The sequence below is a fragment of the Odocoileus virginianus genome, chromosome 23 (assembly GCF_023699985.2).
Source record: "Odocoileus virginianus isolate 20LAN1187 ecotype Illinois chromosome 23, Ovbor_1.2, whole genome shotgun sequence".
NCBI classification, from domain to species: Eukaryota; Metazoa; Chordata; class Mammalia; order Artiodactyla; family Cervidae; genus Odocoileus; species Odocoileus virginianus.
This window is the reverse complement of record NC_069696.1, coordinates 18,313,853-18,337,314: the sequence shown is the minus strand read 5'-3', so window position 1 is coordinate 18,337,314 and position 23,462 is coordinate 18,313,853. Positions and strand designations below refer to the sequence as shown.

The window sequence follows — 23,462 nt, the reverse complement described above, 5'->3', positions numbered from 1 at the left end:
AATGAAGACTTTTTTTGGGGAGACAATCAGGAAACTAGAACATAGAGTATGTTTTAGGTTGAAGAGGGGCATGACAACCCTCTCCAGTATTCTTTTTTTGAGTGTTTTATTTATTTATTTTTTTACATTTATTTTTATTAGTTGGAAGCTAATTACTTTACAATATCCTCTCCAGTATTCTTGCCTGGAGAATCCCATGGACAGAGGAGCCTGATGGGCTACCGTCCATGGGGTCGCAAAGAGTCAGACACGACTGAAGTGACTTAGCATTGCATGTTTTAGGTGATATTTAAGAATAAAACTATAGAGTTCATTTCTATGTTAATGGTATTGGGGTTATGTTAAATTCTCATCTGTTAAAAAGATACATATGGGAGTATTTATAGACAAAATGAAATGATGCCTAATCCTTGTTTTTAAAAACATCAGAATAGGCATACACACATTTCCTATGAACTGAAATAATATTGGAAATTTTTTGGTAATTTTTAAGAGTACATGGGAGTTTGTTACAATTTTCTGTACTTCTGTGTGTATTTGGAAATATCTGTAATAATTAGAATATACACATTACCAATTATAACTGTCAAGGGCTAAATTTAATACAGTAAAGTTATGTGGTTGGACATTTGAACTAATTGACTAATCAAAAAATCTCCACTTTGCATTTTCTGTAAGTTCTGCATTTAGCAAAGTAATTTAAGAATAGAGAATTATTTAGAAATATGGTCACAAGGTTAAAACTCTTAACTTTGAGATCTTGTAACAAAAACAGTATACCTGTACTGTATCAACTGTTCTGACATATTTTGTCTTTAATCCTCAGAACAAGACATGAATAATCCATTTCACAGATGAAGAAACTAAGACCTTAGGTTAATTTATCCAAATCCTGAAGCAAGTGGACCTGGAGCCTAGACCTTCTGACTCCTTCTCAGGTGCCTGTTCTCTTATATACACATGCATATAAGCACTCTTTTTTTGTGGTGTTGAAAACCAAAGGCTTTCTAACATTTTGGTGTTGGGACACTTTTGCATTCTTTACAAATTATTAACGCCCCAAAGATCTTTTGTTTATGTGGACTGTATCAATATTTAACATATTAGAAATTAAAAGTCTGAAATGTTTTAAAATACTTATTCACTTAAAAACAACAAACTCATGAAAGGTTAACATGAATAACATATTTTATTGAAAAAATATTCCCAAAACAAAAATACAGTGATAAGTGTGAGATGGTTTTATGTTTTGCCACTCTTTAATGCATTGCTTAATAGAAGACCACTGGTGTTTTTCATAGCTGCTTTTGCATTCAGCCTATTGTGATATGTTGCTTTGTTTGAAATATATGAAGAAACCCCACTTAAACACAGATACATAGTAGAGAAAAGGTGGGGTATTTTAGTGTCTTTTTCATGTAATTGTATATATTTTTTAATATGTCAAGACTCAGCAAATGGTAGATTCTTTTTTTTTCCCCTTTGCCTCTTTTTTTTTTTTTTTTTTAGAAAGATGTTCTTAAGAGTTAGTTGTGATGTTGAATCTGAACATTGTCAATGAATTTTTTGTGCTACTCGGTAACGGAAAAATCTATTGGTCCATCTTGCACTTTGGATGGATCTTTGACCAGCTTGTGATTTTATAACATTGTACACTGGTCATTTTAAAAATAATTGTTGAGTTCTGCAGATCTTTCAAATGTTGACACATTTGTTTACATAGTATTCATCAATACAACCATTAATCTCATCCAAAAAGTCTTTAGAATTGAGGAGCAGTCAAGATTTTGGTATCCAGTTCAAGTTTTCCAAAATTCTAATTTTTTCTTGAAAACTCAAATTTTATCATCAGCAACAGGTATTGTCAGTTCTTTCCTTGAAGTGTCAGGCTCACTGTATCTACTTTAGAGAAAATGTCTGCCAAGTACCTAAGTCTGAATAACTATACATAATAATAACTTCTCTGCCAGCCATTCTTTCAGCAGAAATGGTATTCTATGGAAAAGTGTATAGTTCAGCTCACAACTCAATTGCATAAATGCTTTTCCTTAAGATGGCCATTGTATTAGGTATGTAGAAATGCTTTTTGTACATATTAGATATGATGAAATGCTCCCATTTCATTACACGGATTATTAAAAAGATCAAGTTCTCAAGAGTGAGATTTAATAATTAATAACTTTTACTATTTTATCAAGGACATTGTTAAGTGAAACTGGCTTTTTAAAAATGATTGATAGGAGAAGGAGTAACATGGAAACATATTACCATATATAAAATAAATAGCCAATGGGTATTTGCTATTTGGCTCAGGAAACTCAAATAGGGGCTCTGTATCAACCTAGAGGGGTGGGATGGAGAGGGATGGGAGGGAGGTTCAAAAGGGAGGGGATATATGTATACCTAGGGCTGATCAGGTTGAAGTTTAACAGAAAACAACAAAATTCTTTAAAGCAATCATCCTTCAATAAAAAATAAATTATTTAAAAAAAAAAAAGATTGATAGGGACTTTGCTGGTGGTCCAGTGACTCAGATTCCATGCTTCCAATTCAGGGAGCCCAGGTTTGATCCCTGGTCAGAGAACTAGATCCCATATGCCTTTCCTGCATGCTGCAACTAAGACCCTGGCACAGCCAAATAAATAATATAAAATCAATATTTAAAAAAGTGATTGACAGACTGTGAAGAATGTAATTCCTGCTAGTACAGTTTGGACCCTTGCCACAATTGATGCTACAGTGCCAGCAGTTTTGCCTTTCATTGCTTTTGTGCCATCAGAGGAGATATCAGCATGGTAGTTTCAAGGGTAAATCATGAGAATTTGATATTGCTGATATAAACTGATGCCGTGTTCTAACATATTTTTAGAGTAGTCTAACATAGACAATCTGTACCAAAAAAACAATGTTTCCATCTTAGCTGATTAACTTGTTGGGAAGAAGGAAATGTGCTGTTGTGTGGGATGAGCCATGTGGTCCTGAATCCACAAGGGGAGAAGATTAAGTAACCTCGGAGAGTGGTGGATGAAGGGTAGACACAAAGGAGTCGTCAATAAAAGCGCTTTTGTGTGTGTGTGCGCTCAGTTGTGTCTGACTCTTTGCAGCCTTGTGGACTGTAGCCTGCCAGACTCCTCTGTCCATGGGATTCTCCAGGCGAGAATACTGGAATGTGTTGCCATTTCCTCCTCCAGGAATCTCCTAGCCCAGGGTTCGAACCAGCGTCTCCTGTGTCTCCTGCATTGGCAGGCAGATTCTTTACTTCTGAGCCACCTGGGAAGCCCAAAAGTGCTTTATAGCCTACAAAAAAAAGGAAAAAAGCCTCGGTTCTGTTTTGTTTTTTAAGTTAAGAACGCACTGAGCCCACATACATCATTCATATAAATCTATATATTCATACTCCTTTTTATCTGTGCTCAAAACCAGGGTCCTCAGCCGTTTCATTCCTTGAATGACAGCAGGGAAAAGATGGTAGCATCCTTGAGAGAAGAGATGTTTGTGGCTGTTGTCTGTTCTTTCAACCAGGGAGGCTGTGAGTGGAGTAGATGTTAGTGATCACAGAGCTGGTGTAGGCAGAACTGAACTGGCTGTGGGCAGCGTGGAGATGAGTGTTGGGAGCCAGAGGAATATTGTGGGGTGAACACAGAAAAATGGGACCTAGGAAAGTACAGAGGTGGGTGCAACTGGGGTCATGGAGGTGAACATATATTTGACAGAGTTCCATCAAAATACAGTTAAAGTTACTATTGAAATAGCTGTACTGGGTAGTCTGACTTTTAATGTCTTATCAGTATTCAAATTCTATTATTATAACCTGTAAAGGAGAAAACAGCAATGCCATGAATTTGGTGTAGTACTGGTAAGTCTCCAGGCTTCCATTACAAGCATCCATATGTGAAAATATTGACTCGGCCACTTTGGGGGCTGTAAATTCAAGAATGAAATTTTAATATTTAATCACTTACTAACAGTTATGATTAAGGGCTTTCCGGTGGCTCAGTGGTAAAGAATCTGCCTGTAATGCATGAGACCTGGGTTCCATTGCTGGGGTGGGAAGATTCCCTGGAGGAAGGCATGGCAACCCACACCAGTATTCTTGCCTGGAGAATCCCATGGATAGAGGAGCCTGGCAGGCTACAGTCCATGGGGTCACAAACAGTTGGATACAACTGAAGCAACTGAAGCAGCAATTATGATTAAAGGAGCAGAAGAGTTTAGTTCAAATAAATCTTATTCATCAGTTTGTTATTTATGTGATACTCATTTCCAAAAAGGGTTTGAGATGGCAGAGGGAAGGATCAAAGTCATAATCAAGAAAAAATGATTCAGTCATGTTTCTTTCCCTTACGTCTTGTCTACTGATGACATTTATTTTAATAGGGTCATAGTTGAGATGTTTTGTAACTATAAAGTAATTGAACTGGTCTCTATTAATTATGTGTGGCTTCTCAGGTGGTGCTAGTGGTAAAGAACCCTTTTGCCAATGCAGGAGACAAATGAGACTCGAGTTCGATCCCTGAGTCAGGAAGATCCCCTGGAGAGACCACTGGCAACCCATTCCAGTATTGCCTGGAGAATCCCATGGACAGAAGAGCCTGGGGGTCTGCAGTTCATAGGGCCGCAAGGAGTTGGACATGTCTGAAGTGACTTAGTATGCACGCATGCTGTTAATTATGCAGGAGAAATATAACACTTTTTTTAGTGGCATGTATATGAGCAGAATAAACACTTTTAATGGTAGTGATGTGGCAGGAAGATTACAACAGGGCACACAAGATTTTATCTTTTTTTGGCTGTGCCATGCTGCTTGTTGGATCTTTGTTGCCTGACTGGGGATCGAACCCAGGGCCCCTGGCAGTGAAAGCGCTCATCCTAACCCCTGGAACGTCAGGGAACTGCCCAGAAAAAAAATTTTTTTAAATTCAGTACTGCTTTCAGCAGTAGTTAATAGAAAGCCAAAGAAGAGGCTTAAACCGTAAGCCGTTTATTACTATGTGTTTCAGAAAACTTCAGGGAACTTAAGAAGTAGGTGGTCTCGGGCGATCCACCTGCTCCGCAGAGTCCTCCGCCAGGTTCTCAGCCGCCTTTTGCGTGTTTCCATACTTCCACCAGGCCACAAAATGGCCGCCTCAGTGGTCGCATCATATCTCTTTCGAAGGCACGAAGGAGGAAGTAGGCAAGAGCAAGTAGTTCCTACTCCAGTGCTTGCCTGACGGAAAACAAAATCTCTCCCAGAAGCTTCCATCCCCTTTTTGTCTGACGTCGCGTTTGCTTGAATTGTTGTCTGTGACTGTCCCACAGGAGTGGGTGCCGGGGTTGGTGTAACGCACACCGTGTTTCATTTCCTAGGCTTGGACACTGCTTGCTGTCCGGTAGGAACCGGGACTCTTCGCAAGTTTGAGGGGAGGAGGTGTCTCTTGGGCCATTGGCTGTGTGTCTGCCACAGATAAGCAGAAGAGAAAGCACAGAGGGTAGTCGGCAGCCTGCCCCAGCTACTTTCCTGGAGCCCACAGATTATTCTGTGTGTGTTTCCTTCTTTCTCACAGATTGCCTTTTCTTTCTTATTCTAGTGGAAGGTTACACAGACCTGGATCCCAGTTCGTCGTGAACCTAATTTAGAGATAGTTAGGTCTCAGCTTCCTTAGTTGTGAAATAAGAATATCGTATTCGATAATCTTGGAGGTGCCTTCTGGTTCAGACATTCTTGTCTCCTTGTGTTCCTGTCTTTTGATCATTTCACATTTATATCTTTTTTTTTTTAATCAAAAAAGTGGACAGGATTAGAGGATATAAAAGTGTATGGTGTTTTATAGTCCTCTTGATAGCTGGCCAGTGTCTTTAATAACAATCTTGATGATATAGAAGGTTAAAGCTAAAATTAGGTTTTGGCTTTTTGGCAGTTAAGTAATGTGATAGTACTTATGCCCCAAATTTCCCTGAAGGTGAAGAACTAATTGCATTTTTATTTTAATAGGGGACATAGCCATATATGTACAGAACCTGTACTCACCATAGCCTCAGTACCATGTCCTAAATTTAAGCACTAGTGGTTAAAACCTGGTCGAATACCCCCTTTTGCTTGTTGGGCATTTGTTCTTATTTGTTAATCATGTTTGCACTGCATATTTGCCTTAGATAAAATTAGAGGACAACTAAAGGAGCATGATTCCCTTCATTCATGGTAGCAGCTCGACTTGACTTGAATGAGGCCAAAACTTTTGTCTCATCTTGAGATAGATTCTACTGTGTTTCTGAGAGAATGACAGTCTGGCTCCTCCTATAGAATTCCGTCAAGATTATATGAATTTGGATATACTGTGAGTTGAAAATCACATTCTCAGCTCTAGAAACTTGCAAAGCAATTAAACACTGCTTATAGAATAGGCTCTTGAAATGTTAACCTAAAAATGTATTAATCTTCTGTCCAACAGAAGTCTTATAGAAAGATCGCAATGCAGTTTATTGTGGTTTATCAGTATTGGGAGACCCTGAAGATAAACATTATTAACTCTGGCGTTTAAAGGGGCCAGAAGTCATTTGCAGTTTGGAATGTATTTTTAAGAATAAAATGGGTGTGTGTGTATATGTATTTAACAGCTGCTTTAAACAACTTTAGGGACAGACAGCATCTAATTTCATTACTCTAGAATATACACATATCAGAAACTTTTCCTTCCATTGAAACCCTTTTAACTATGTAATTAAAGTGATTGTTTTCATTTTTCATTTTGTGGATGACTAAGAGCCTCGTTAATGTAAATATTCAGGAAGCTTGATTTTATAGCTTCTTGGCTTTACAACCAACAATAAAAGTCACGTACAGTGGAAAACCCCTTCTTCTTTTGAGTACAATCCCAACTGAAAGACAAACCCAAGCAATTTGTTCTGGCAGTGGAGTGACCTGTGTGGCTGGCTCCTAAATGTTGCCAGTGGCCATCTCATTAGAGGATGTAATTAACAGGATGTTAATTTAAGGCAATACAGTATTTGCTGGTGGGGTGGATTTCTAGTTACCAAGTGTTAATCAGTGTGGTATCCACTACCAGGAGGTAGTAGTTTTATACAAGTTCTTAATAAAAATTATTGTGAAGTCAGTGGAGGTATTTTATTATACAAATGACCTTGGTTCATGTATGGAAATGAGCACTTTGACTTCTGAGTCCAGTAGGCTTTTTTGGTGGACAAAAGATTCATTCTTTTTGCCAGTGGTTGTTGGCATGTCTTTGTCATTGGCATGAACAAGTCTTACTGAGTGTCTTCCAAAAGTGAGGTATTAGAAGAGACGCAAAGAAGTGTATGTGGCCTATGACCTTGGTCATCAAGGAGTTTATAGCAATACTTGTTACCAGCATCTCTTGAAAAGAAAAACAGCCATTTTATTTTTTTCTTTGTTTGTTTTCTTTTGTAAAAAATTGTAGTAAAGGCAATGTAAAATTTATCATCGTAACCATTTTCAGGTGTATAGTTCAATATTGTTTTGTATATACACATTGTGGTGAAACAATTCTTTAGTACTTTTTACATCTTCAAAATGTGAAACTCTGCACAGTGTAGAGTATTTGAAATCTCCTTTCTCCCTCCCTCAGCCTCTGGTGAGCCCCATTCTGTGCTCTGTTTCCATGAATTTGACTACTTTGGATAACTTCATATAAATGGAATCATAAGCATTTTATCTTTTTGTGACATATTTTACTTAGTGTAGTGTCATCAGGGTTCATCCATGTTGTTGTGTGTGACAGGATCCCCTTCCTTTTTAAAGCTGAATCGTATTGTGTTATCATTGTATGCATGATCATGTTTTGTTTACTCATCTGTTGATAGACATTTGGGTTACTCTTGGCTATTGTGAATAAGGCTGCTGGGAACACATGTGTACAAATATCTCCTGGAGACTGTTTCCAGTTCTGTTGGATAAATACCCAGAAGTGGAGTTCCTGGGTCATATGGTAATTCTGTTTTTTAATTATTTGAATAAGTACCATGCTGTTTTATATAACATTTATACCATTTCATGGGCTTGCCTGATGGCTCAGTTGGTAAAGGATCCACCTGCAGTGTGGGAGACCTGGGTTCAGTCCCTGGATTGGGAAGATCCCCTGGAGAAGGGAACGGCTACCCACTCCAGTATTCTGGCCTGGAGAATTCCATGGACTGTATATCCATGGGGTCACGAAGAGTCAGACATGACTGAGCGACTTTCACTATACCATTTCATAATCCCACTAACAGTGCACAAAGGTGGTACTTTCTCTACATCCTTGTCAGCACTTATTTTCTGTTTTTATTTTTTTTAAATAATGTCTGTTCTAAATGTGTGAGGTGATATCTTATTGTGGTTTTGATTTGCATTTCTTAGTTGATTAGTAGTTATGGACATCTTTTCATCTACTTGTTGACCATTTGTGTATTATGTTTGGGGTAATGTCTCAGTCCTTTGCCCATTTTTTGGTCAGTTATTTAATTTTTTATTGTTGACTTGTAAGGTGCCATTTTCTTTTTCAAATATGAATTAGTGGAGTCGAACTACTCATAGATCAGGTGGTAATTAGTGCAGGGTGCAGAAATGCAGTGAGTGGAGTGGGGTAACAGCAGAGAGATTCATCCATCTCTAACCATTATTAGTGCCGTCCGTTCTTTTTTTTTAATATTTAGCTTTTGCTTGGCTGCACCAGTTCTTAGTTGTGGCACATGGAATGTGGCATGTGGGATCTAGTTCCCTGATTAGGGATCGAACCCAGGCTCCCTGCATTGGGAGCAAGGAGTCTTAGCCACTGAACCACCAGGGAAGTCCCAGTGCAGCTTCTTTAATTGAGAACTTTTACTCCCAAAGAGGATTTGAGGCCTCAGATTCATCCTCTTCCTCTCCATCCTCCTCCTCACTACCTGTAAAACCAGTGGATGGACAAGATGATAACTAAGGTGTCTTCCAGCTCTAAAATACTGAGTTTTGCGAGTACCGCCTTTTACCAACTGACCTCTAGGTAGAGATCTGAAATCTCCTTGGAACCTCATTAACATCTGACTTCTAGACTAAGAAATCTTTGATGGCTAGTAAGAAGCTCTCCTCTAAAGGCCCGTTGGATCTTTGCTAACTTTTAATCTTATTCCTTTGGGTCCTTGTAGTGCGGTGTCACCCCTAGATTCTGGGCCTACAGGTCAGTTCGTTACCTGCTGCCGCACATAAGTCCTTCCTTGGCATGTGGCAGGGTGCTCAGACTTGGACTTTGCCCTGAAATATACGGCGTTGTTGTTTTTTAAGCCTATTCACAGGCATGAGGAAATAGAAGCCAAAGTTCATTGGACAGTGTATTTGTTGTTGTTTTGAACACATAGAGCAGGCAGAACTAGTCCAAATCTGGTGAATTCTCATTTTGGTAAAACTAGCAATATTTCTGTGTTAAGTGCTAGGTTTAAAGAAATATTACCCAACCGATATGTTTATTCTTTGTCCGTGGTTTTCACAGTGATACTTTGGTAATAGTTTAAAAAAAAAAAGAGGCAATGTTGATTGTGGTGGTTGAAATTGAAGATTACCGTAGACTCTGATATGACTTGCTTAGGATTACTTTTAGATTTCAAGTGCTTGGTAGTTTAAAAATATTTTGTATCTAATAGATACTGTCTGATAGATATCCAGTCTTCAGGGAGCCGATCTTAGTTATTAGTGTATGGAGTTAGGTTATTGCCACCAGACACTGTGACTTAAAATACTAATGGCAACGGTATCCTATGAGGTAAGAAGGTAAACAGGCAGAGTTCAGTAAACCACACAGGGACGGGTGAGGAACACGCGTGGTGACTCAGGAAGAGTGAGGTGCCGACAGTGCTTGTAGTGGAACCCAAGATATCTAGCCCAGCAGTGTCTTTGTCCTCGAACCCCTGTGGCATCTCCTTTGACTTCTGGCTTGTTGTCAAGGCTTGGTGGAACATTACCAGCCCCTTCTTTTGCCCAAAATACTAAATATAGGTGTGTGAGCTGGGGAGGTAACACAGGGACTGAGTTAGTGTCAGAGAGCTATGTTGCGAGAAGCTACAGAAGTGTTCAGAGCCACCCAGTGTCATTCTTCTTTTTTTTTAATGTTTATTATTTATTTATTTGGCTGCATCGGGCTTTAGTTTTGGCGTGTGTGCTAAGTTGCTTCAGTTGTGTCTGACTCTTCCCGACCCTATGGACTGTAGCCGTAGATTCTCCAGGCAAGAATAAAGAGTGGGTTGTCATGCCTTCCTCCAGGGGATCTTCCCGGCCCATGGATTGAACTCACGTCTCTTATGTCTCCTTCATGGGCAGGCGGGTTCTTTACCGCCAGCGCCATCTGGAAAGCCCTTATTTGTGGCACGTGGCATCTTTAGTTGTGGCATTCAAGCTCTTAGTTGAGACATGTGGAATCCAGTTCCCTGACCAGGGATCAAACCTAGACTCTCTGCATTGGGGGCACAGAGTTTAGCCTCTGGACCACCAGGGAAATATGCTGGTGTGATTCTTAATCCTGATAATACAGTCCGCTCAAGGGTTGAAAATGCATTTTGTAACATTATGATGATTTCATGGCAAAAATTTATTGAGGCCCTGAGGGGCTTGTCATCACCATGCCTCTGATCATGTCATTTAATTATGAAAAAACATAACCACCAGAAAACAGGTAAAGTGAACAGACAAAACTAATGTGGTTTTTAATTAGTAGGCCAGAATCCATTAACATCATTATTATCAAACGGGTGTAAGGCTTTCCCTCCAAATAGTAGCATTTCATGAATTTCATAATATATAAAACATCACATGTTCATACACTTAGTTCTGTTGCATGGGAAATGTAGCTTATTTCTATATACTGTGGTTTCTGGTTTCTTAAAGTATAAAATGTTACTGTTACTACCACATCAATATCATTTATTTAAAAAAAGTTTGATGGTAAATCTGTTTATTTTTTTTATTTGGAGTATAGTTGCTTTACAGTGTTATTAGTTTCTGCCGTGCACTGAAGTGAGTCAGCCTCAGGTGTACATATAACTCCTCTTTTTTGGATTTCCTTCCCATTTAGGCCACCACAGAGCCTTGAGTTCCCTGAGCTAGGCAGTCAGTTCTCATCAATATCTTTTGTAATGAAAGTTCTTTTTCCTTCTAGATGCTTCAGTATCCGTATACTAAACATCAGAGTGATGCATGTGGCTCTAGGACTGTGATTTGGCCTCCATTTCTCTGATCTGCTTTGTATTTGGTGGGGAAAGACTTACTAGGAAGTGTGACCGAAGGGAGCATACAGTTTTGGCTAGATGGTAGCATTTAGACTATCATCAGACTTCATTTAGCCATGTAACTTCTAATCTATTATTAGAGTAACGATTTGATCATTAAGTAAACTTTTCTAATTAAATAGGGAATATATGTATAAAAATGTTTTGATAGCTTTAAATCAGTTAATATAACTCGTCTCATTAACTGTAAAAAGGTAGAAAAATCTTGACTATGTCAGTCAATTCAGGTAAACCATTTGTTAAAACCTATTTCATCATGAAAGAACTCTTAACAAACAAGAATAGGGAATTCCTAAATATGAGCCAAATTCTGTTGAGAATGCAGAATGAATTTTCCTATGTTTCTGGTTGGGGGTACAAAATGGTAGGCTTCTCTGGTGGCTCAGTAGGGTAAAGAGTCTGCCTGAAATGTGGGAAATCTGGGTTCAATCCCTGGGTGGGGAAAATTCCCTGGGAAAAGGAAATGGCTACTCATATCAGTATTTTTGCCTGGAAAATCCCATGGACAGAGGAGCCTGGTGGGCTGTGAGGTTGTAAGAGTCGGACAAGACTTAGTGACTAAACCACCACCACCACAAATGGTCCACTATAGCAGAAAGGAGTTCAGCAATTTCTCATAAAGATAAGCACACACTTACCGTGCGACTCATCAGTTCTTCTCCCAGGTATTTACTTAAGAAAAATGAAAACTTAGGTTCACACAAAAACCTGTACTCAAATGTTTATGCAGCTTTAGGAGTAATCACCCCAAACTAGAAAGCACCCAAATATCCTACAACTAGCAAATGAACATATACTTGGTGGTACATTCCTGCAAACAAACTATTGATAAATGGAACAACAGGCATGAATTTTAAAGGCAGCATGTTGAGTAAGAGAAGCTACCGTTAAAAGGTGATAAGCTATATGATTCAATTTAAGTCATATTCTAGAAAGGAAAGCTTATAGGCATTGGAGAACAGGTTAGTTGTGGCCAGGGTTTAGGGTGGGGAGAGGGTGCTGATTACAAAGGAGTGGCATGAGATTTTCTGGGCAAATGGAAGCATTGTGTCTTGGTTGTGGTGAGGGTTATGTTATATATCTGGTCAAAAACTCATAGAACTATACACCAAAAAAACATGAATTTTGCTTTTTATAAATTAAAAGTAATATTTTTTAAAAAAGTAAGTTTAGATACTAGGTCAATCTATGAAATCTGTATTTCTGTATAACAGTAGTAACCAGAAAATGAAATTTTAAGAAAGATGACATGTATAGTAAGAGCAAAAAAATATCAAAACCTAGGACTAAATCTAATGAAAGATGTCTAAAATTATTATATAAGCTGATTCTAAAATTAATATGGAAACACAAATGGCAGGAATAGTCGAAGTAATAATATTGACGATAAACAAAACTGCCAAATTTATACTGTTGGATATGCAGAGTAGAATAAACAAATGGATCAATGGAATAGAACAGAAACCAGAAGCAGATCCACGTGTGTTTTTGTTTTTTTTTTTTTTTTTTTTTCACATGTATATAAAAGTATGTGTGTGCATTTGTGAAACTGAAAGTGATAGTTGCTCAGTCGTGTCCAACTCTTTGCAACCCAATGGACTGTTAGCCCACCAGGCTCCTCTGTCCATGGAATTCTCTAGGCGAGAATACTGGATTGGGTTGCCTTTTCCTCCTCCAGGGGATGTTCCCAACCCAGGGGTCAAACCCTGGGTCTCCTGCATTGCAGGCAGATTCTTTACCGTCTGAGCCACCAGGGGAGCCGTTGTAAGTAATAACGTGTGTGTGTGTGTGTGTGTGTGTGTGTGTGTGTGTACACATATACATGCACATAGACACAATTTATGATTAAGATGATATTATACAGCAATGTGGAGAGAAAAAATCTTTTCAGTAAATGATCCTAAACTGCTTATCCATATTAAGAACAACTGATTTTAACCCCTACCTCGTATCATACACACAGAAAAACTCCAACTGAATTGTAGATCTAAATACAGGAGGTCAAATAAAAAGGTTCTCAAGGTGCTCAACACGATAGTCACCAAAGAATGCTGAATAAAACTATAGTTACTACTACACAGCGACCAAAATAGCTAAAATTTAAAGACAAATAACCAACACAATATTGTAAGGCAATTATTCTTCAATTAAAAATAAATAAATTAAAAAAAACAAGTATAGCAACAAAAAGCTTGAAAATATCCAGTGTCAGCAAGGATATGGAGCAAGAACTCTGAAACACTGATGGTGGGAATCATGAATTAGTACAACTGTTTTGAAAATTGGTGGTACTGTGTTACAGCTGAAACTTGCACTAGGCCTCTGACCCAACAAGTCCAGTCCTAGTTGTATATCCAACAAACATGTGCTTTTGTTCACCAAAAGCCATGTACAAGAATGTTCATAGCATAATTCATAATTACTCCAAACTGGAAACAACCCAAATAGTCCATCAGTATAAGAATGGAGAAATACATTGTTGTATATTCAATGAAATAACATAAAATAGGAAAAGCTATTGCTATTGACAACACCATGGGCTCAAATACAATGTTGAAGAAAACAGTTCAGACACAAAAGAGTTCAAAAACAAGCAAAACTAATGTATTGATAGGGGTCAGGATAGTGGTTACTTAGGATGGGAGGTTAGTTGATCGGATGGGATATGAGGCCAACTTCTAGAGTTTTCTACTTGATCAGGATGGTAGTTCCATGAGTATGCTATCTTTTTAAAAGTTCTTTGTACATTCATGATTTTTATGCTTTATGGAAATATATTCTATTTGAACTTAAAAAGTTTATGAAAAGAAATATTTTGAGTTAACCATAGGAGTGAATGGCATCTGAGATTATATTAGGTTTTTTTTTGCATTGGTAAAGTTCATATCATCAGTGTTGTAAGATAGAAAATTATGTGGATCTACAGATACAAATAAATAGAGCTCCATAAATAAATACAGAGAACAGGCTTAAATTCTTTCCTAACTAAATCAAGACATTCCTAGGCTTCTTGAGTTTTTTTTGTTGCTTTTGTTGCTAGGGATAAATCCATTCTTCCTGTATCCCTGCTCTTTTTTTCTCTTCACAAAAGAATACACTGTTGGAAACTATTCTATATCAGTAGCTATAGATAGACATTATTCTTTTTCAGAGCCCTGTGGAATATAATATATTTAGCCTATCTGTCACTTATTGAGGTTGTTTCTGACTTTTTATAATCACAAACATGTTTCTGTGAACAATATTTCACATAAAATGTACTCAAGTAAGTATATTTATATAGGATAATTTATTGAAAGGAGTAGTTTTGGGTCTTACAGTATGTATGTGTGCATGCTCAGTTGCTTCAGTCATGTCCGACTCTTTGCAGCCCTGTGGACTGTAGCCCGCCAGGCTCATCTGTCCGTGGGATTCTCCCCACAGGAATACTGGAGTGGGCTGCCATGTCCTCCTCCAGGGGATCTTCCCAACCCAGGGATTGAACCCGAGTCTCTTGTGTCTCCTGCATTGGCAGGTGGGTTTTTCACCACTAGTGCTGCCTAAATTATTTTAAACTTTTTTTGGAAATAATTTTACACTTAAAAGGTCAGCATCTACTGGTAACAGTTTGCTCTCTCTGCTTTATCACTTGCTGTCTCTCTTTACACATATACGTGATACATTTTTCCACTTGCAAATAACTTGCACACTTCTTGGCCCTCTGTCCCCAAGCACTTCCCTGGGTCTCCAAAGAACAAGAACATTCTTCTACACCCAGTAGAGCCGTCAAGCCCAGTAAGCTAGCGTGGACTTCATACCTCTGTTCAGTCCATTTCTGTTCCCGTCGTGTCCATCAATCCAGCAAGATTCTTCATAGCACGGTCTCCCTCTAGTACAGGATGCAGTTGAGCATCAGATGCTGTGTTTACTTGTCACTTATCTTTTTAGTTTCCTTTTATTTGGTATAGTCCCTTGGCCTTTCTTTGTCTTTTTAAAAAAATAACTTTATTGGAATATAATTCACATGCCATAAAATTTATGTTTCCAAAGAACTTGAGATAAAACTCACAACTATAAAATTTATACTTTTAAAGTATACAAATCAGTGTTTTAGTATATTGACAGAACTGTGTGACCGTCACCACTATGTAACCCTAGAATGTTTTTATCATCCTCAAATAATCCCTTCCCATCTTAGCAGTCACTCCCCATCACCTTCCTCCCCACCTTTTATGTCTGGTTCCCTTCTCTTAGCTTAATGTTTTCCAAGTTTACCCATGTTGCAGTTGGTATCAAATCCGTTCCTTTCAATGACCAAGTCATATTCCATCATATGGATATAGACTATATTTTGCATATCCATTCTAGTCCATGGGGTCGCAGGGAGTTAGACGTGATGGAGTGACTAAAACACACACACATTGATCAGCTGAAGCACTTTGGGGCCATTATAAATAATGCTGCCATAAACATTCTTGTACAGGTTTGTGTCTAAATGTTTTCTGTACTCTCATATCCAAATTCTGACCTAGGTTTCTTGTGTCACTGTAGACTCTCTAGATCTTTCTTGGCCATTGTTTCCTCTAGAGTTTGAGATGGATTACGAGTAGTTTCCACATCCAAAACCCACCGATAAGGAGGGCTGACTGTATCTGTTGTACAACGTCATTTTATTTAAGGAACTTGAGCATCCTAGGATTTTGGTATCCACAGGGGCTTCTGGGACCACTCCTTGTGTTTACCGAGGGATACCTATAGTCAGAGAAGCAATTCCTAGGGGGACGTGGACTGGGCAGTTTTGTTTTTTCAAGTGTTCTATAGACTGAAAAGCCTGAGGACCACAGGTCTAGACAGCCAACTTCTCTTGTCTGTGACTATTTAGGTTGCCCAGCTCCTGAGTGCTTAGGGCCTTTCGTCTCCCTTACTGGACCTTCCAGTAAAATGGACGAATTTTAATGAATTCCTCTTTTTTATTCTTCCTGCTTACACTTTGCGGGTGGACAGAATGCTACTGGACAGAAGTCGAGGCAGTGTAATCTTGTCAGATAACTGTCAGAGTTTATAGTGGGTACCTCCCATTCATTCTTCTCTGTTTTGTGTTTGTGTTGGGGAAGGGGACTGTTCCCACCTGGGGTCTGAAGGAAGAGGAACCACCTCTTCCCTCCCCACTTCCCCTCTGCTAGCTCAGTACCACAGTGAGAACCAGCAGCCTGTCTTGCCTCCTGAAGATGAGTTTGTTTGTATATCCTGGCAGGAAGCAGCCAGTCTCAGGGACCGGCTGAAAAGTGGTTGCCTCCAGAATTTGTAGAAGCGTCTTCTGGCTAGTGACGTCCCTGCTCCCCCTAGACTTCCCGGGGCCACAGGTTGTTCATGAATACAGCTTGTGTAGCATCATCAGAACTGGGGTAGGAGAGCGTCCAGAGTAAATATGTCTGGTGGGATCCATCGCCGCCTCCTCGCTGACCCCCAGACATCATCCCTGCAAGTCCTCCCATCTCCTCTTGAAGCATCCCCATCCTGCTGAGCCTGGCAGATATTAATACCTGTGTACAAATTTTCTTTCTTTGGTGTTGCCTTTAATTGTGTCCTCCCAAAGTACCTGAGCAAAGAGGCTCACACAGACTGGCTGTTCAAAAACTTGTTCCATGAATGAGCCCTGGGGCGACCCGCTGTTCAAAGGAGACAGCCTGTGAGCACTTCCTCTCTAGTTTCTTCTATTGTTTGTTAATCAGCTATATCATGAATAAAAACTCTGGACTCTTGGTTGAATGCCACTTTTTTTTTTTTAAAAGAAACTGCTGGCAAACCTTGAGATGGGTGGGGATATCCTTTATTTACTGTAATATGGATGGTTTGGCTGGAGACCCAATTCTTGGTGTCCATCATCAGCTTATTTAATGAAGTTTTGCAGGATTGGACTAGAGGGAGGAGTTACAAAAGACTGTCTCCGCTTGGTGACTTGCCCTTAGTAACGGGAAATTCCCGGGCAGCGGTGTTTAACCTGCACTCACTCGTTCACAGGTGAACACTGAATTTACCTTGTCTCCTCCCAAACTTTAAAAACATGTTTGGGATATATCTACATCTGAAAAAAACAGGGGAAAAGAATGGAAACTGGGTTGCTTCAGCCGTAAGCTGTTTGATTAAGCAAGCGGTAGGATTCTGTGTCTTAGCACATCCTCAGGGCCTTTTGTTGGGAGTCATAGTGAAGTGTGCTCCTTTATTATTACTGGAATTCAAGACTCCGTGGCACTGACAGCTTGATCTATTACTGATAATATATCCAGAACATCAGGCCTCCAGCAGATGTTATAAAACACATACCTGAAGAAATAGGTCAGATGAATGACAGCACTGTGTATATCACCATGTTTCTCCTTTGTTCCCTTTTAAACTCTGCCTTCCAAGTGGCCTGTCTTTTGTGATCCCTGGGAGGAGATCAAGAATCCACCTTTAAGTGTTTGTGTAAAAAATACTGATGCTTACACCCTTCTCCCTAGAGGTTCTGATTTACTGGTCTGAGGTACTTCGGGATAATTAAGAGTTGCCCAGGTGGCTAGGAGAAAAAAGTGGCAGCCCACTCCAGTATTCTTGCCAGAAGAATCCCATGGACAGAGAAGCCTGGTGGGCTGCAGTTCATGGGGTTGCAGAGTACACGACTGACCACGCACACACACACACAGGTGACTTCATGTGCCGCCAAGGTTCAGAACTATTGTATTAACCAAAATACTCCTCCCATGATCCTGTTTTAAGTTATTAGCTTTTTAACGAATGTTCCAGTGTACAAATATGGTTCTTCTGCATACGGTGTTCTCGCAGTGACTCTATGACGCAGACACACTTCTGCTTCCAGGCTTCCTCATTCTTCCCTAGTGTTTTCTGAGGGCTTGCTGCCTCACCGTCTTGTTCTCCACTCTACACGGCTGTTTGTGTGACGGGCTGGCCTTGTGGTGAGACCACTTCTCTTTACAGCCACACATATCAAGCGTTTAAACGGGGCATGTTGTTCTTCATCTTTTGAAATCTGTTGCTCCCTTTCTTCTTTCTTTTGGTTGCACCGTGAGGCACTCAGGATTTTAGTTCCCTGACCAGGGATCAAACCCATGTCCCCCTGCACTGGGAGTGTGGAATCTTAACCACTGGACCACAAGGGAAGTCTCTGAATCTGTTGTTTTCTGTGCCTTTCAGGAGCCCATTAAATTTTGCAAAATGTTTGGTAAGCTCTGTAGTGTTGTGGAAGGCTCTGTCATAGAAATTCAAGTTTCTCTTCTACCATTGATGAATTGTGTGACTTTGGGCAAATACTTCACATTTTGTAAAAGGGATATTATTAATCTACTGGAAGTCCCACATCAGATTAAATGGAGGTCCTGCTTCATCTGTGAGAGTGGAATGGTTTGGCTGACTGCTTGTTCCTCCTTTATCAGCTGCTACTGTTGCCATTATGTACACTTCGAACACAGATTTCACACCTTTATGCCATCCAGGTGAGAGAGACTGAAAATCAATTCAGTTGATTTCACTCTTGTCCAGCTCTTTGTAACCCCATGGATTGCAGGATGCCAGGCTTCCCTGTCGATCACCACCTCCCGGAGCTTGTTCAAACTGATGTCCATCAAGTCAGTAATGCCATCCAACCATCTCATCCTCTGTTGTCCCCTTCTCCTCCTGCCTTCAATCTTCTCCAGCATCAGGGTCTTTTCCAATGAGTCAGTTCTTTGCATCAGATGGCCAAAGTATTGGAGTTTCAGCTTCAGCATCAGTCCTTCCAATGAATATTCAGGACTGATTTCCTTTAGGATGGACTGGTTAGATCTTCTTGCAGTCCAAGGGACTCTCAAGAGTCTTCTCCAACACCACAGTTCAAAACCATCAATTCTTTGGCACTCAGTAAGTCTTAACAACTCATTGAATGTGAACATTGAGAGACACAAATGTGTCTTGAGCTCAATGTTTTTCAAACTTAATAATGTATTTAAAAACAATCCTAAGAATCTTCTGGGGCATTTGTCAAAAAGGCAGATTCCCAGTCTCCACTCCAGGGCTGGGGTCTGAGTGATTATTTTTATCTTTTTTTAAAAAAAATCAAACTCCTAAGTAATTCTTGTGATAAAACAGAAGTGAGCAGTTACTCTCTAGGAAATTGAATATGGTAGGCACTCAGTAAATGAACACATCTATTCCACTAACCCATTTAATTTTTCTTCCTATAGTTTTACAGATTAGTCCTCAATCCTAGAATTTGAAACAAGCACTTTTTGCAGGAGAAAAAAATGAACGTTGCACTGTACTTAGTGCTCTGTGATGCTTACATGTGTTAATAGCAATTGTGATAGGTTTGTTTTAAACTCATTTAGGAATCTGGACAATGGGATAAAACAGTAGAGCTTTATGAGCATTAGCCTTAGGGTATATGCCATGGACTGCATTTTAGAGGAGATGATGAAATTGGATATTTTGGTTTTTAAGTCATTGAACTACTTAATAGAGAATCCTGTGGTCTGCTTTATATTAAAATCACTTGTGGCAAGTCTACTATATTTGTAGTCATTTTGCTTTTAATTTTAGTTCTGAATATGTGGTCTTTGATACTGAAGGTCACTTGGAAAAGGAACATGGCCCCGTACTAAAACATACATACTTAGGTTGCTTTGTCTGCAATACATTTGAATGCTGTTTGCCTTGGAACACAGTTGTCATAGAGATAGGTAATTACATTTTGAAAACCTCTTTCATTTTTTCATACTAATAAGTTGCTGTTGGATATATCTCCTGATTCTGTTAATTATTTTGGTTAATGATGCCTACAAAATAATTTTCACTTAGTTAATATAGAGAATGGCTTCCCTGGTGGCTGAGTGGTAAAGATTCAGGATCCCTGGGTCAGGAAAATCCCCTGGAGAAGGAAATGGCAACCCACTCCAGTATTCTTGCCTGGAGAATCCCATAGACAGAGAAGCCTGGTGAGCTACAGTTCATGGGGTCAGAGAGTCAGACATGACTTAGTAACTGAACAACAACAGTCCAAATCACCAGGGCATTTAAGGGCTTATGAAAATGTAAGATCCCAGAGTAATCATCTCTACTCAAGATGACCACATATGGAACACCACACTGGAAATGATTTACCTCTCTCCTCCAAAATGAAACTAGTTTACAGTAGTAAATAATCAAAAGATTTTAAAGGTTGACCAGACACCTGAGTCCACGGGTGACTACCTCAAAGCACTTACAATTACTCATTATAACAACAACACACAGGGCCTTGGCAGATCATCCCCCCCCAAAAAGGATTAATGATAACGGATAAACCTTAGAAAGGGGTAGAGGCTTTGTTTTAATCAGAAAGGAGAAATGAAGGTGACTATGAAGAAGAGAGGGTGAGAGGGAAACGTCAAGGCTTCTGAGAACATATAAGGGCAAAGACGATGCCGTGAGGTGATGATGTAAGAGTCAAATCATGGGGAAGAGCTGGAAGGAGGAAAGGACAAAGTGGAGAACGGAACTCTGGGATGAGGACAGGCTCAGTCTGATTCCCATCTGGGGAGCATCTGGGCTGCTCTTTGGTCTCCTTCTGGGCTGTGATTCTTCAGCCCAGGTCCTGGCCCTGTCACCTGCTTTGTCCTGGAGACATGAGCTCAATGCGTGGGTCAGGAAGATCCCTTGGAGGAGGAAATGACAACCCACTCCAGTAGTCTTGCTTGGGAAATCCCATGGACAGAGGAGTCTGGCAGGCTACAGTCCATGGGGTCGCAGAGAGCTGGACTTGACTGAGGAACTCAGCACGAGCAGCTTCCTGATACTGTGACTCCCCGGCCTCAGGAGGGGAAGTGAGAAGACAGATTGGGTGACTCAAATTAGCCCAGGAGCCTGGTGGGATGCTGCTGCCCCTTCCTGGCCTCCTTCCTTCTCATTCTTCCTTACCTGGTGGCCTAACGGCCCCAGAGGGGGATCTTGCAAACTCCGGTGCTGGCAGAGAAGCAGCAGTCGTTGTCTCAGAACCAACCTTGGAAATCCCCCACCACAGGGGAAGTTCTCTGCTCGCCATGCTGTTTGTGGAGCCGCTGTCCAGGGGTTACCGGCTGTAACTTCTGTGTTGTGCGGTGTAAAGCAGCTCCTCAGCTTAGTGATCGCATCAGCCCTGACGCTGTGAGCTTGTCAGGCCCGAGATGCACTCATGGTGAGCTCATCATTTTGTTGTTCAGTAGCTCGGTCGTGTCGGACTCTTTGCCACCCAATGAACTATAGCCCGACAGGCTCCTCTATCCATGGGATTTCCCAGGCAAGAATACTGGAGCAGGTTGCCATTCTCTTCAGGGGATCTTCCTGACGCAGGGATTGAACCCACATCTCCTGCTTTGGCAGGCGGATTCTTTACCACTGAGCCATTTGGGAATCCTCAATCTTATCATGTTCTTAGTGAAATAATCCTTCGATGTTACATGATCACAGATGAGGAAACAATAGGCTGGAGGATCTCTCTCTCTTTTTTTTGGAGGATATATCTCTTGTTATGACATTTTTGCATCTATGTAAAGGAGCTGAAGTTAGGAACAAAGTCTCCTGAGTTCTGGTCCACAGGTTTGTTGTTGTTTTTTTTTTAAATAAAAAAAAAATCAGTGCACCCTAAAGCCCACTTGTTTCTGAGCTCCTAGGGTTAGTTTTGGCATCCAGGGGAAAAGAAATCGAGCTGGCCTAGAATGGAGATGGTTGGCATGGAGAGACAGGCAGGAGCCTGTGATGGAGGGTCTTGTGATTGTCCAGCTTTGCAGCTCCGGCTCTCACTGTCGGTGGAGCTGAGCCTGGGGGCCGGCAGCTCCCCCCGGCCTGGCCAGTGTCCCGTTTTTGAGGCCCCACGGTTATTTTTAGCATTGGGGCCTTGGAAGCAGGTGTGGTCCAGGCTTGAAGGCCACGTCTGGAATCTGTTCAAGTCTTGTGCACGTCTGTTTTGGAGCTGAGGACAGTGACGGGGCTGCTCAGAGACTTTGTTAGAAGAATTTGTGCTTTTCCACCAAGAGGAGTAAAAGTCACATTGTGTTTCATTTGTGGTGCTTTAAGTAGGTTTGTTTTGGAAACTTTATAAATTAAAATACAGGTTAAGAGTGTTAGGGAAGATATTAATTTTAAAGAGAAAGCTAGCGAAAGCTAGCTATGAGTCCTTTGTATACAGAAAAAACCTTCTGTATTGAAAGAGTCACACCGCAGCTGACTTCTTTTTTTTTTGTATTGTTGGTCTTTTGAAAAACTCTTTGTATTGGAGTATAGCTGATTATACTCCAATAATATTTATACATTATGTTACAACAATGTTGTGATAGTTTCGAGTGGACAGCAAAGGGATTCAGCCATTGATATGTTGCTTTTGTTCAGTCGTAAATTCATGTCCGACTCTTTGTGACCCCGTGGATTGCAGCATGGAAGGCTCATCTGTCCTTCACTGTCTCTCAGGGTTTGCTCAAATTCATGTCCATTGAGTTGGTGATGCCATCCAGCCATCTCGTCCTCTGTTGCCCCCTTCTCCTCTTGCCCTGTCTTTCCCAGCATCAGGGTCTTTTCCAGTGAGTTGGCTTTTTGCATCAGGTGGCCAAAGTATTGACACTTCAGCATCAGCCCTTCTAATTGAATATGCAGGGTTGATTTCCTTTAGGATTGACTGCTTTGATTTCCTTGCTGTCCAGGGGACTCTCAAGAGTCTTCTCCAGCACCACAGTTCAAAAGCACAGCCATACATCTGTGCGTATCCATTCTCCCCCAGACTTCCCTCCCATCCAGGCTGCCGCATAATGTTGAGCAGAGTACCGTGTGCTCTGCAGTGGGACCTTTTTGGTTATCCATTTTAAATATATCAGCTGACCTCTTTTAAAAGTCCAGTTTTATAGTCACAAGTGTGTAATTTAAAATTTAATTTTATTCACCCCCCACAATTATTATTATTAAATAATCCTTTGTAAGTTCTTTTGTGAAGTAAAGATTCAGCCTTTTACCTTGAGGGTAAACCTCAGTTTTCCTGTATCGTTTATTCATCTTCTGTTTCTCCCAGACTGCCAGTTTTCTTGACAGCGCTATTCAGGAGGACTAGATCCACTGAGGACCCAGGTCTACATGGATGTCTTGCCTTTTTTCTAATTTTTTCATGCATTTTCCAGAAAGAAAGAATGGTAAAGAAAAGAATTATACATATTACATTTATTTCACTCAAGCAAAACTATTATGACGTTTTCAATATATAT

General features: G+C 40.2%; 1 protein-coding gene across 5 annotated transcripts in view; it reads left to right on the top strand.

Annotated features, from left to right (window-relative positions):
* The window catches only part of DUSP16 (dual specificity phosphatase 16), a 90,362-nt gene that overhangs the window by 6,823 nt on the left and 60,077 nt on the right, over nt 1-23,462 (top strand). For 3 of the 5 annotated variants that reach the window (XM_070453636.1, XM_070453638.1, XM_070453637.1), the window contains exon 2: nt 827-938. The gene's annotated coding sequence lies outside the window, so the exon portion shown is untranslated. Of the gene's footprint in view, nt 1-826; nt 939-7,841; nt 7,944-14,673; nt 14,765-23,462 lie in introns of those variants that run through there. The other 2 variants (XM_070453640.1, XM_070453639.1) reach the window with 2 other exon arrangements.